Source organism: Coregonus lavaretus (genome assembly GCF_964263955.1).
Source record: "Coregonus lavaretus genome assembly, contig: HAP1_SCAFFOLD_430, whole genome shotgun sequence".
NCBI classification, from domain to species: Eukaryota; Metazoa; Chordata; class Actinopteri; order Salmoniformes; family Salmonidae; genus Coregonus; species Coregonus lavaretus.
The window spans coordinates 179,776-195,054 of record NW_028166829.1 but is presented as its reverse complement, the minus strand read 5'-3'; positions in this window follow the sequence as shown (position 1 = coordinate 195,054).

Sequence of the window (15,279 nt, the reverse complement as noted above, 5' to 3'; positions counted from 1 at the left end):
TTAGCTAGTTAAAATGAAGTGTATCTTTAGGAGTACTTGTACTTAATGTGTACAGTACATTACCCATCCTGACAACCTGGCCCTCAATTTAAAGCTTGTGGAAGTGACATCCAAGTGGGAGAATAAATACACTAGTACACCACTGATAGAAGAATTTGGTAATGACTAATTATTACACTCAGATTCTTTGTGAAGGAGCGGCTTCTATGGAGGAACTTTGAATGTCTGAACTTCAGAGTTGGTTTAACGTTGGACCAGAGCAGATGTTAGCTAGCTAGCTAACAACCTTGTTTGTGCAGTGCAACACTATAATTAAAAACAGGTCTTAACTTTTTGTCGTTAATAAATCCAATGTGAAACGTGGTGACTATAGTATCCTTAACTAGCATTGAAAAAGTTAATCCAATCTTCTCAAATTAAACATATCTCCCTAATTTCTTAATCATGCTTGTAACGTTGTCAGTAGGATAAAGTAACCTATGCTTCAGAGGGGAGGAGCAGGTAGTTTCCACACGCACACCCACTGGCAAAGGTTTCCATTCCAGCTGGCAGGCAGAAACTGGAATACGTTTCTAGAGTGAGCTTTGTTGCGATTTTGTGGGACTGGAGAAAAATACCCGGAAAGTAAAATAAGGTTATTACCTGGATGACATGCTTTTAAAATAACTGCTGTTCCTGAAAAGTATAGAACACTTTAGTTTCCGGTTCTTTTTAACGTTATTTTTTCAGTTCTGTTCCCTGAACCGGTTCCAACCCTAGATAAATTATTTGGATGTAGGTCATGCTTAGCCTAATAAACTATAAAGGGAAATAAATTGCTACAGTTTACACTTTTTTAGTAATTTAATGAAATGTTGTAATCTGATCTCGGAATGCACGGACCGTTAGTAGTGGGGGAACAGGAAGTTCCGGGCAGGCGGGCACCATTCTTCACAATAAAGAAAGCGCCAGAACTGTGCAGTCAAGAAGATAACCTTTGTGTCCTTTTCTATTTATTACTAGAGGTATGTAATAGCACGTTTAAACTTTCTAATGTCGAAAGAACATGTCATACCATGCTAGTTAACACATCCGTTAAGGTATTATCACGTTTGGTAAAGGTTTGATGTGTTATTTTTGTGTCAAACCAAGTGAAGAACGTGATAAAAACTATTTTACAAGTCACATAGCTAGAGACTTTGGGTTTGTCTGAGTGAATGTACATAATTTTCTCATGGTAATTTCATAAATAATCAATTTATTTGAGATTTCTGTGTTCGTTTAGCATATTATTGGTTTTGTGTAAAATTCCCAAGCTGGTAAAATGGCGGCTACTCTCGGTCAGCGTCAACGGACTTCAGTGAGGACAGTGCGGGTGCATCAGATAGAGACAATTTCACGGTCGCACTACTGTTTTGAAGCAGAATGTAATGATTATCAGTTTTCTACATGTGTACTAATATTCAGACACATTCTGTTGTTTCTGTCTTTATCAATAAATGTTGCTATGGTGTGAACAGGAAATACAATTGGTTTTTGATTGAAGTAATACAGTGAAGACAAGGTTTAAGGAAATTAGCACATAGTGCTGTCTAAAACAAACTGTAACCTTGTACTAAATGGATTTTGAGTCATTTATGCATTCATCTACTATAGGTTAGGTATTAGCTCAAAAGTATTGTGGAGCTATTGCACTTTAATATAAACAGTACCGGCACCCAAAATGAGTATTAGCACCTATTTCAGTCCAATTCAAGCACTGAATTAGATAATTGAACAAGAAAAAAGTGAACATATTTTTAGAGTATAAAGAAAGTGCCAGAACTGTCAAGACAATAACTTTTTGTATCTGTTTCTCTTTATTACTACTGGCCGATTCAGGTAAGTCTGAGGCCGGTAACATCAACATTGAGGACAAAACCCAGCCTGCCTCTCTCCTTCCACACTGAGTCCAAACCTACAGTCACTGGGTCCTGATTGTGACAGTGGAGCCCAGTTTACTGCAGGATCCAGAGATGGCATCAGTGAAGCTGGAAGACTGCAGTCAAACACTGGAGCTGAATGTCAACATTAAAGATGAAGAAGAGGAGGAGAAGATTGGGAAATCTGTTTCTCATGGTAAGAGCAGGTTCTATCTAATTAAGTTTGTTGGACATGATTTGGAAAGGCACACACCTGTCTATATACAGTGCATTCGGAAAGTATTCCGACCCCTTGACTTTTTCGACATTTTGTTACGTTACAGCCTTGTTGTAGAATTGATTAAATAGTTTTTTTCCCTCATCAATCTACTCACAATACCCCTTAATGACAAAGCAAAACCACTATATGCCTTAAATGCTTATGGATTGAGAACCAGTTGAAGGGTTAAAACAGAGCAGAGACATTTCTTTAGTGCAAACTCTATGCTTTTGATAACTCCCTGCAGCTGGTCTGGGTATGTCAATGACATGTGATGCAGATACAACGCCTCGTGATGGCTGTGTGGAGATTGGAGTAACAATGGAACTAGTGTTATCATTTGTTTGTGCTTATGACCTGACACACAGCCACATGCACATAATCTCAAGGGTCCTGATTTCTCTAAGTGGGGCTTCTGTCTCTTATTAGTGGCGTGACTCAAAAGATGATATACATACGTACGTTAAAGAACAATCACACTCTGTATTGACTATATTCACTATCCAGGCATGCATGTGGAGTACAAAGTATCAATCATGTAATTCTGTTTTACCCTTATAATTTCATAACACATTATAAAACATATCAATTAATACTTAAACATGGTTTAAACATGTCATCCATAACCCATTCTCAACCACATACATCTAAGCATTTATCATTTACCATCCTCCCTGGCCCTTGAGATTATGTGCATGTGGCCATGTGTCAGGTCATAAGGTCATAAGCACAAACAAATGATAACACTAGTTCCATTGTTACTCCAATCTCCACACAGCCTCCACGAGGAGTTGTATCTCCATCACGTGTCATTGACATACCCAGACCAGCTGCAGGGAGTTTATGAAAAACACATAAATGTCTCTGCTCTGTATTATCCCTTCAACTGGTTCTCAATCCATAAACATTTTAAGGCATATAGGTGTTTAATTCTACAACATATGTACTTGAAAATCGTCTATAGTATTCAGACCCCTTGACTTTTTCGACATTTTGTTACGTTACAGCCTTATTGTAAAATGTATTAAATTGTTTTTTTCCCTCATCAATCTACACACAATACCCCATGATGACAAAGCAAAAAACAACAACAACTGAACAATCACATTTCCATAAGTATTCAGACCCTTTACTCAGTACTTTGTTTAAGCACCTTTGGCAGTGATTACAGCCAAAGTCTTAATGTGTATGACGCTACAAGCTTGGCACACCTGTATTTGGGGAGTTTCTCCCATTCCTCTCTGCAGATCCTCTCAAGCTCTGTCAGGTTGGATGGGGTGCGTCGCTGCACAGCTATTTTCAGGTCTCCAGAGATGTTCGATTGGGTTTAAGTTCCGGCTCTGGCTGGGCCACTCAAGGACATTCAGAGACTTGTCCCGAAGCCACTCCTGCGTTGTCTTGGCTGTGTGCTTAGGGTCGTTGTCCTGTTGGAAGGTGAACCTTCGCCCCGGTCTTGACTTGAGGTCCTGAGCGCACTGGAGGAGGTTTTCATCAAGGATCTCTCTATACTTTGCTCCAATCATCTTTCCCTCGATCCTGACTAGGCTCCCAGTCCCTGCCGCTGAACAACATCCCGCAGCATGATGCTTCCACCACCATGCTTCACCATAAGGATGGTGCCAGGTTTCCTCCAGACGTGATGCTTGTCATTCAGGCCAAGAAGTTCAATCTTGGTTTCATCAGACCAGAGAATCTTGTTTCTCATGGTCCGAGTCCTTTAGGTGCCTTTTGGCAAACTCCAAGAGGGCTGTCATGTGCCTTTTGCTGAGGAGTGGCTTCCGTCTGGCCACTCTACCATAAAGGCCTGATTGGTGGAGTGCTGAAGAGATGGTTGTCCTTCTGGAAGGTTCTCACATTTCCATAGAGGAACTCTGGAGCTCTGTCAGAGTGACCATCATGTTCTTGGTCACCTATATAGACAGTTGTGTGACTTTCCAAATCATCTCCAATCAATTGAATTTACCACAGTTGGACTCCAATTAAGTTTTAGAAACATCTCAAGGATGATCAATGGAAACAGGATCCACCTGAGCTCAATTTCGAGTCTCATAGCAAAGGGTGTGAATACTTATGTAAACAAGGTATTTCTGCTGTTTTTATTTTTAATACATTTGCAAAAATGTCTAAGAACCTGTTTTCACTTTGTCATTATGAGGTATTGTGTGTAGATTGATGAGGATTTTTTTTATTTAATCCATTTCAGAATAAGGCTGTAATGAATCAAATTGTGGAAAAAGTAAAGGGGTCTGAGGACTTTCCTAATGCACTGTACATATCCAAAAGTGGACCTAGAAGTTTGTCCTTAAATATCTATTGGGAGCCCATCTGGACCTTCCGCTTTACCTCCCTTCATATCGAAAATAGCATCAGATATTTCAACACCATCCAATTCCTTTTCCAGATCCAATTTAGTGTCTTCTGAAGTAGAGGGAAAATCAAGACCTGACTAGTTCAGTTCTCAGGAGATTCAGAGTTGTAAAGTGTGTTGTAGTAGGAAGCAAATGTTTGGTTTATTTCTACAGGATCCATTGATAATTGTCCTTGTAAATTATGAATTGCATTAAAGGCTGATTTTTACTTCTTAATGTGCCAGGCCAGCAATTTACCAGGTTTTTCACCTTGATCATAGGACTGTTTCAGCCTAGTTAAGCTGTTTGCAGCCTTTGAGGTGGGACGTTCTTCATACTGAGCTTTAAGACCAAATCATTCTTTGTTTACTTCTACTGAGTTATCCAAAAAAGCTTCCCTCTCCAATTCTCTCATTTTGCTATCCGTCTCTCATTTTCTGATTTATTAGATTTGAAACTGGTAAAACGTATAATTTGCCCTGAAATATGTGCTTTGAAAGCCTCCCATCTGGTACTCGCTGACATTTGGTCAGTGTTCAATGTCAAACATCTATATGCACTCCAACGTAATGTAAGAAGTCTGGGTCCTGTAACCATCTGGGATGCAAACGCCACCAAGAGGATCATTTTACTAGTTTTGTATCCCTATAGAATAATGACACAGGGGAATGGTCACTCAGAACAATACTATCATATCCATTTCCTGCTACATTGGGAAGCAATGAAGAAACTAAAAAGTAGTCTACATGAGAATATGATTTAAATGTTGACGAGTAACATGAATACTTCCTTTTACTCGGGTTCTGAGTCCTCCAAGGTTCACATAGATTTAAGTCCTTAATGAAATGCTGTAATTTCTTTCTACTCTGCGAGTGGGAAGTGTCTAAACCAGAGGAGCGATCTAGATGAGGATCAAGAGTGCAATTAAAGTCCCCTGCCATTAGGACTTTACCAGGAATGGAGGCTATCAATAGAAATACATTCTCAAAGAATTTGGGATTATCATCATTAGGACCATAAACATTAACCAGATTAATATGCTCATTCAAAAGAGTTCCCTGTATCAAAATGTATCTACCAGCTGTATCAGTTATAATAGTATCCACTTGAAACGGAACAGATTAGTGAATTAAAACCATAACACCATGAGAATGAGAGGAGAAACAGGATGCTATTATTTGCCCTTGTCATCTCCTGCATACTTTAAGTAGCTCATCCTTCAACACGTGAGTTTCTTGTAGGAACACAATAGATGAATGTAGTTGTTTAAGCCTAGTAATAACCTGATTTAAGCTTGGATAGTTTACAAACTCCACAGACATTAGGAGTGGGCGATATACCGGTTTGATAGTAAAAACCGGTATTGTGCCGCGCCATGATATGGATTTAGCAATATCATGGATACCGCGATTTATTCAGAATTCATAAATTCGAATTTTGCATCAATATTTTTTTGTTCCAAATTTCAACTGAGTGATAGTACTAAGTAGCTACATCTTTTTTTTATTTTTTTTATCCAACCTTTCTTGGTTCTTACGAATAAAAGAATGTATGTTAATATGTTGACCTATTTTTATGAGCGCACGTCGCATGCACTTGTTGCACGCATGTAGTGCTAGCAACAAAGAAGTGTGCAGGCAGCTGCAGTTAGGAGGCAGGTTAACTATTGGGGGAAAACTTTACAATCCAGGATGAGCGAAAACACAGAAATTGATGTTGCTCAAGAGCAGGAGGATAAATTGGTTAAGAAGAAAGGGGGCACCTCTGTTGTTTGGAACTGGTTTGGCTTTAAAATCTCCGACCCCGACCAAAACACTACCCTATGCAAGTTGTGTCGTCGTGTTGTCTTAGCAAAAGGTGGAAACACGACCAACCTGTTCAATCACTTAAAAAACATACATGTCCGTGAGTATGAACAATGCACCAGAATGCGTGAGACAGTAAGCCCAGGAGCTCGCCCGAAGACAAGCCAGACTCGCACTCAACAATCAATTATATCATCATTTGCTGCCGGTACTTGCTATGAGAAGACGAGCAAAAAATGGATAGACATCACAGCTGCGATTACAAATCACATAGCGAAGGACATGGTACCGATTCAAACTGTGGAGAAAGAGGGGTTCAGAAAGTTGATTCAAACTCTGGACCCAAGATATGAGATCCCGAGCCGCAAATATTTTAGCCAAAAATGCCTGCCACAGCTTTACACAGAATGCTGGGACAGAGTTTACAGTGAGATAAATAACATTCCATTCTTCTCCACTACTGCCGATCTATGGTCAAGTCGTACCACAGAACCTTATATAAGCCTCACAATCCATTACATAGACGGTGACTGGAAACTGAAAAGTAAGTGCCTACAGACGTCTTATTTCCCAGACGACCACACCGGGGAAATAATTGCAGGTGGGCTGAGGGACATACTGTCGTCCTGGGGATTAAAAGAGTCGCGTCAAGTTTGTATGACGACCGACAGCGGATCGAACATGATCAAGGCATTGCAGCTGAACAAGTGGGCAAACCTTGGATGTTTCGGACACAGGCTGCACAATGCTATTGGTAAGTTTCAGGACTGTAGCCTAGGCCTACCCTGTATGATGCTTATTATTAAGAAAAAATACAGCTCACATCAGCCATGTACCGTAGGCTAAATCTAAGCACATCAGATTTGTAAAATGTGTAACAGTTGAATGTAAATGCCGTAAATCCTCAAACAAAGATTAAAAGTTATATTGTATTGTGATTTCTATATAAAAATGCATTATTATTAATTATTATTGTATTGTGATTCGATTATTTTTCACCCTATTATTTTGATTTCTTATTCCCAATTTCCAGAGAGGAGTGTCCAAAACGCTCCCGGGCCACAGGGGTGTGCGATTTCCCGGGCCACAGGGGTTTGCAAAAAGGTGGTTAGCACGTTCTCATACAGCTGGAAAAAGCAGAAGGCCCTGATGACAGCACAGAATGAACTAAGCCTGCCCCTGCACAAGCTCATCACAGAATCTCCGACAAGGTGGGGATCTCGTCTGAAAATGATGGAAAGAGTCCTGGAGCAGGAAAAGGCCATTACACAGGTCCTGGCAGGGGACAAAAAGACACGGCACCTTGTACCTACCTGGCAAGACATCCAGGTCTTGGAATCAGTCACAGCAGCACTGAAGCCACTCCAGGACTTTACAGATGCCCTGTCAGGAGAAGCGTATGTGAGCGTGTCCTATTTGAAGCCTGTCATCAATCTGTTAAATGCAGAGGTTCTAAATCTGAGCAAGGACGATACAGAACTGACCAAAGAGATCAAGATCAAGGTTCTTGATTACTTGAATAACAAGTACACTGACCCTGCAACAGATGAGCTGCTCTCCATGGCTACCTTTCTAGATCCAAGGTTCAAGACCAGGTACATGTCCGCTGAGAAACTGGAGGACATTAAGGTATTTATTCATTTGTTCTTGTTTTATTGCTTCAAATGTAAAGCACTTTGGGCTGCATTTTATGTATGAAAGGTGCTATACAAATAAAGTTTAATTATTTTCATTTTTTAAGGTGAGAGCTGCCTCAGAGACCGAAGCCCTCCTGGTGGAGAACACAGCCCTGGGAAAATTGTCTCTTGCAGAGGATCACACTGACAGGGAGAAAGAAGCTTCCACTGCTCATCAATCAGGCAAGAAGCCCAAGAAGAGCCTTGGGAGCTTCTTTAAGCAGACCAGCAGTGCACCTGCCTCATGTTCAGAGAGGCAGATCATTGAGCAAGAGCTGAATAGCTACATTCTGGCAACGGCAGCAGACAGCGAGTCTGATCCTTTGGAGTGGTGGCGATTTCACGGATCTAATTTTCCACGTGTGAGTTGTCTGGCAAAGAAATACTTATGCATCCCTGCCACAAGTGCCCCCTCTGAGAGGGCATTCAGCACTGGGGGCAATGTGGTGACATGTCACAGGGCAGCACTAAAGCCAGAAACAGTCAACATGCTGGTATTCCTGGCACGGAACTTGTGAAGAAAGTTCTAGTGAAGATTTGTTGATATTGTTGATAATTGATGGTTGAGGCTTGAAAGGTTTAGTTTCAAACGGTTAGTTTTTTACATATCTACGGACCGTAGCCAAAACAAACACACGTATTTGAATTTGTAATTACCTTATTTTCTTTATCTCCTGTTATTTTTTATTTAATTTTACTTAATATCTAATTTATATATATATATATATATATAGGCCTACCTACCTCATGTTTACGGAATGCATGTTTGCACAATACAAATAAAAACTTTTCAGGTCCATACGGTCCAATGCCTCACTCTTTCTGGTTATATAAGGTTCAAATACATATTTTTCCTTAACTAATATAATTTAACCAAGAAGGGATATTAAAATGTGATTCATATTTTTTTACGTCATATATCGTGATATCATATCGATATCGTCTGGACAGTGGAAAATATCGTGATATGAATTTTAGCTCATATCGCCCACCCCTAACAGACATTCCACAAAGTACATTTACGTTTTGCGTTTGAAGTCATTTAACCAAAGATGTAAACATGGAATAAGCTATAGCATAAAGGCATATCTAAAATATGTTTAGTACCCACAAGGACCGCAGGAATATTTTGTAGTGAGGAAAATATGTAAAGATCTGTTGGAAGAAACAAACATAAATCTATCCTAACAACACAGGGTATTTTGCTAGTAGCCTATCTAGCAAGATGATATAATAATAATAATAATATGCCATTTAGCAGACGCTTTTATCCAAAGCGACTTACAGTCATACATTATTTTTTTTGTGTATGGGAAATATGTGAAATATCACGTAGTATTTGTTTGAAGAGTAGCAAAGAATAGCTCCACCTAAAACAGTAACGCTAGTTAGTGAAGCCTGAGACTAACATTAACGTTACAGTATGGACCGTCCAAAATAGTGGTAGGTGATCCACAACACAGGGTCTGCTGCTAGTAGCTACCAAGTAACAATATGGCCCATACGTATAGCGTTAACGTAGTATACCATGATACGTTTATAAACCAGAAAAAGTATCAAAGATCAGAAATGAACAGCCTACGTGAGAAAAAGAGATATCATTGAATATGTGCTACGTTACCCAAGGCCCTTTGCACATGATGTTAGGCTTGCACCTGAGTGTCAATCATTTTAGTCCAAGGATATGATCAAAAGGCCTCCATTCTTAAATGGATGAAGTTTGGAACCACCAATACTTTTTCTAGATCTGGACGCCCGGACAAACTAAGCAATCGGGGGAGAAGGGCCTTGGTCAGGGAGGTCACCAAGAAGCAGGTGGTCACTGAGTTCCTCTGGTGATGGGAGAACCTTCCAGAAGGACAGCCATCTCTGCAGCACTCAACCAATCAGGCCTTTATGGTAGAGTGGCCAGATGGATGCAACTCCTCATGAAAAGGCACATGACTGCCCGCTGGGAGTTTGCCAAAAAACACCTAAAGGACTCTCAGACCGAAAAACAAGATTCTCTGGTCTGATGAAACCAAAATTGAACTCTTTGGCCTGAATGTCAAGCGTCACGTCTGTAGGAATCCTGGCACCATCCCAACGGCGAAGCATGGTGGTGGTTTTTCAGTGGCAGGGACTGGGAGACTAGTCAGGATCTAGGGAAAGATGAACGGAGCAAAGTACAGAGAGAACTGAAAATAGCTGTGCGGCGACACTACCCATCTTACCTGACAAGCTTGAGAGGATCTGCAGAGAAACTCCCCAAATACAGGTATGCCAAGCTTGTAGCGTCATACCCAAGAAGACTTGAGGCTGTAATCACTGCCAAAGGAGCTTCAACAAAGTACTGAGTAAAGTCTGAATACAGTTTTTTTATTATTGTTATTTTTGCAAAAATGGTGTCATAAAACCTAGCGGTCAAACAGGGAAATGGTTCCAATCATTTTTCCTTTTTATTCATTTTAAAAACACTTAAATTAACGGCTGTGTTTCGTGTAGGCTTACCCTGGCGTGACTTTTAGCAATATTCGGCTCTATTTCCTTTCAGATGATAAAACTCTATCATCAAAGTAGACATCATGCAAAACAACAACACTGCAAGCTCCTACACGTCATCTCTAGCTGTAACCTTTGATAACAGGTATTGTGTCAATTTAAAACTAATTAACTGTGGTGGCAGGTGCAGTGATGACAGCTGAGAAGGAGCTGAGTGTAGAGGGAAGCAGTGTGGTGAGGGAGGTTATCGTCTAGTGTATAAAGAGGGATACGTCCTCCAATAGCTCAGAGATGGAACCTGGTGAGAGTGAGGATGAATTACCTGCGGTGAGGAACTCGGAGTTCGGGCCTCGTTCCAAGGATGATAAGGATGATTCTGGCCCAGTGGGTGTGAGATTTGTAGAGAGAATGGATACATATGTGGTGTCAGGTTAGGTGGAGTAGATGTTGGGGACTGTTGAATTGGTGAAGGTAACTGAGTGGACTCGTGATGATTTATTGTTTGTCCTCTGTCCAAAGGGAGCGGGCGCTGCGGATTACGTGATTAGAGACAGGAATTGTGACTTGAATTACTCTCCGGAACAGGGTGGCATTGAAAGGAGTGATAACAGGGTTAGGTTTAAGTGTTGAGGATGAGCAGTTGAAATGGAAGATTCCAGGTGTCTGTGACGCCCTCCGTTTTGGTGAGGTGTAGATCTGGTGTAGAGCGTGGGGAAACAGAGAATACATTATTTGTCATGCTGGATTTTGATGCATAGTCTCTGCCAGATAAGATCAAGGTAGGAAGTGTCAGTTATCCCGTGAGCGATTTTGTTCCGTAAATATTACAGTGTTTTAGGGGTGAAGTTTATGGGCCTGTTGCAGCAGTGTGTAGGCGTGAGATGCCTAGATGTGACAAGTGTGCAGGAGGGCATGAGATGAAGAAATTGTGGTATCGGTGGAGAAAGTTCTGTGTGTTAGTTGTGGGGGTGCTAACGGGCTGGAGATCTGAGATGTCAGGTGAGAGAAAGGCAGATTGTGGTCCTCTATAGCTCAACTGTAGCTCAATTGGTAGAGCATGGCACTTGTAACGGGTAGTGGGTTCGATCCCCGTGACCACCCATACGTAAAAATTTATGCGCACATGACTGTAAGTCGCTTTGGATAAAAGCGTCTTCTAAATGGCATATTATTATTATTAGATTGAGGTTGCCAGGGTTACAGTAGTACAGAAAGTGTTGTAGCAGAAGCAGTGAAGAGAGTGGTAGAGGAAGATGGGTACATGGTGAGGATTCCTGTGAGTAGGCAGAGACCAAGAGAGAGTGATGGGAAGAATATGTGCTTCAGTAAGGTGGGCTTTTTAGCATTTATAGCAATGGTTTTCAATTGTACTGCGGAAATGGCTCAAAAAGTCCCAGAAAATAGAGGCTGTGTTGGCAGTGTCAGAGAAGTACTTGGGATTGCGAGGATTTACTGCAGAACAGCTGCAGGGGGTGTTGAGTGGTAGTGGTCTGGCGTAGGACTAGATGGTGTTAAATAGTGGAATGGGGTGGTGGGTTTTTGTCGTGGAAAATCGCCACGAAGGGACTCAAAGTCAAATGAGTCCCTTGTTGGAGAGGTTCCAACAAACATAAAAGCACCATAGTACACGTCGGTTGGGAGCTCTGCCGGGGCAGTCCCGTTAGTTGTCCTATATACTGCTTACACAGACAAGTTATATTTGCATGATTTTAGCTTTATTAATAATTAATTAATCGTTAACATTTGGTTCCTGCATGTGACCGACCAATACCTCACAAGGCTTCTTCTCTCCAAGCTGAGACCTTGAAACTGAGATATCCCTTTTGGATGCCAGAACAATGTTCTGGGCGTACTGCCAATTGGTCTGAGGAGGTCAGTCATCTGCACCAACCAAGAACATTTACCCTCACATTTTTTAGAGCAGGCTAATACTGCAATTTTGTATTAATTACCGTATCAATGAATTTAATGTATATAGGCTCTGAATGGCCTCACACACCAGTACAGTAGGTGGCGGTGTATGCACCTAAAAGTTGAATGCGCTCCGCCAACCAAATCCCGAAGAAGAAGGATGGAGAATGTGAAAAAGGAGTAGCGTTCATCTTTATTATTGATGTTTGATGAAGAGTATCTACCACCCTATGTAAAGCTGGGATATATAATATACCCCATAAGAGAGTTTGTGTAAAACCTGATGCAATGCAAGAAATGTAAAAAGTTTGGCCACATGTCAAGTGTTTGCAGACGGAAGGAATATGTTATTGAAGAGCATGTGAATGTAAAATGTTGTAACTGTGGTGGGGGTCATATTCCTGAATTCCCAGAGTGCCCTGTTAGGGTGAAAGAGGTTGAGGTGTCAAGGATCAGGGCTGTACAGCAAATCTCCTATGTGGAGGCGGTGAAGAGAGTTATAGTAGCAAGAGGCCACAGTTCTGAAGAAGATATGGCGGTGGATGCACTGCAACCAGTTGCAAATGTTATACGTCAATCAAGTGATCTGGATACACTTATTTTGAAGGTGGATTTTTTAGTATTTATAGCCACAGTTATTAATTTTACTGCACAATAAGTCCAAGAAGCTGGACATCATTATATCTGTAGCTGAGAAGTTTTTGGGCCTCCAAGACTTCACGGCAGAAGCCCTGCAAGGTCTACTGTAGCCAGAAAATGTTCCACCCTCACAGGATCCTTCTGAGCCTGTGTAGGGACCTGATTAGAACAGAAAAGCAGGCTGATTTAGTTCAATTTTAATATAGTTATTGATAGTTTGTATGATTTTTTTTTAGAAATACTGTATACACTGAACAAACATATAAACGCAACATGTAAAGTGTTGGTCCCATGTTTCATGAGGTGAAATAAAAGATCCCAGAAATGTTCCAGACACAAATTTATTTCTAAAATGTTGTGCACACATTTGTTTACATCCCAGTTGATATACCCACAGGTGTGGTATATCAAGAAGCTGATTAAATAGCATGATCATCATTACACAGGTGCACCTTGTGCTGGGGACAAGAGTAGCTGAATAGGTTATTGGCAGCATCTAATGGGGATCCCTAACAAATACAAAAATGCCACTCTAAAATGTGCAGTTTTTTCACACAACACAATGCCACAGATGTCTCAGGTTTTGAGGGAGCATGCAATTGGCATGCTGACTGCAGGAATGTCCACCAGAGCTGTTGCCAGAGAATGTTAGGTTAATTTCTCTACCATTAGCTGCCTCCAATGTTGTTTTAGAGAATTTTGCCCAACCAGCCTCACAACTGCTGACCACCGTGTAATGGCGTTGTGTGGGCGTGCGGTTTGCTGATGTCAGTGTTGTGAACAGGGTACCCCATGGTGGTATCGGGGTTATGGTACAGTGGGGGAAAAAAGTATTTAGTCAGCCACCAATTGTGCATGTTCTCCCACTTAAAAAGATGAGAGGCCTGTAATTTTCATCATAGGTACACGTCAACTATGACAGACAAAATTAGATTTTTTTCCTCCAGAAAATCATATTGTAGGATTTTTTATGAATTTATTTGCAAATTATGGTGGAAAATAAGTATTTGGTCAATAACAAAAGTTTCTCAATACTTTGTTATATAGCCTTTGTTGGCAATGACACAGGTCAAACATTTTCTGTAATTCTTCACAAGGTTTTCACACACTGTTGCTGGTATTTTGGCCCATTCCTCCATGCATATCTCCTCTAGAGCAGTGATGTTTTGGGGCTGTCGCTGGGCAACACGGACTTTCAACTCCCTCCAAAGGTTTTCTATGGGGTTGAGATCTGGAGACTGGCTAGGCCACTCCAGGACCTTGATATGTTTCTTACGAAGCTACTCCTTCGTTGCCCGGGCAGTGTGTTTGGGATCATTGTCATGCTGAAAGACCCAGCCACGTTTCATCTTCAATGCCCTTGCTGATGGAAGGAGGTTTTCACTCAAAATCTCACGATACATGGCCCCATTCATTCTTTCCTTTACACGGTCAGTCGTCCTGGTCCCTTTGCAGAAAAACAGCCCCAAAGCATGATGTTTCCACCCCCATGCTTCACAGTAGGTATGGTGTTCTTTGGATGCAACTCAGCATTCTTTGTCCTCCAAACACGACGAGTTTAGTTTTTACCAAAAAGTTATATGTTGGTTTCATCTGACCATATGACATTCTCCCAATCCTCTTCTGGATCATCCAAATGCACTCTAGCAAACTTCAGACAGGCCTGAACATGTACTGGCTTAAGCAGGGGGACACATCTGGCACTGCAGGATTTGAGTCCCTGGCGGCGTAGTGTGTTACTGATGGTAGGCTTTGTTACTTTGGTCCCAGCTCTCTGCAGGTCATTCACTAGGTCCCCCCGTTTGGTTCTGGGATTTTTGCTCACCGTTCTTGTAATCATTTTGACCCCACGGGGTGAGATCTTGCGTGGAGCCCCAGATCGAGGGAGATTATCAGTGGTCTTGTATGTCTTCCATTTCCTAATAATTGCTCCAACAGTTGATTGCTTCAAACCAAGCTGCTTACCTATTGCAGATTCAGTCTTCCCAGCCTGGTGCAGGTCTACAATTTTGTTTCTAGCGTCTTTTGACAGCTCTTTGGTCTTGGCCATAGTGGAGTTTGGACTGTGACTGTTTGAGGATGTGGACAGGTGTGTTTTTTATACTGATAACAAGTTCAAACAGGTGCCATTAATACAGGTAACGAGTGGAGGACAGAGGAGCCTCTTAAAGAAGAAGTTACAGGTCTGTGAGAGCCAGAAATCTTGCTTGTTTGTAGGTGACCAAATACTTATTTTCCACCATAATTTGCAAATAAATT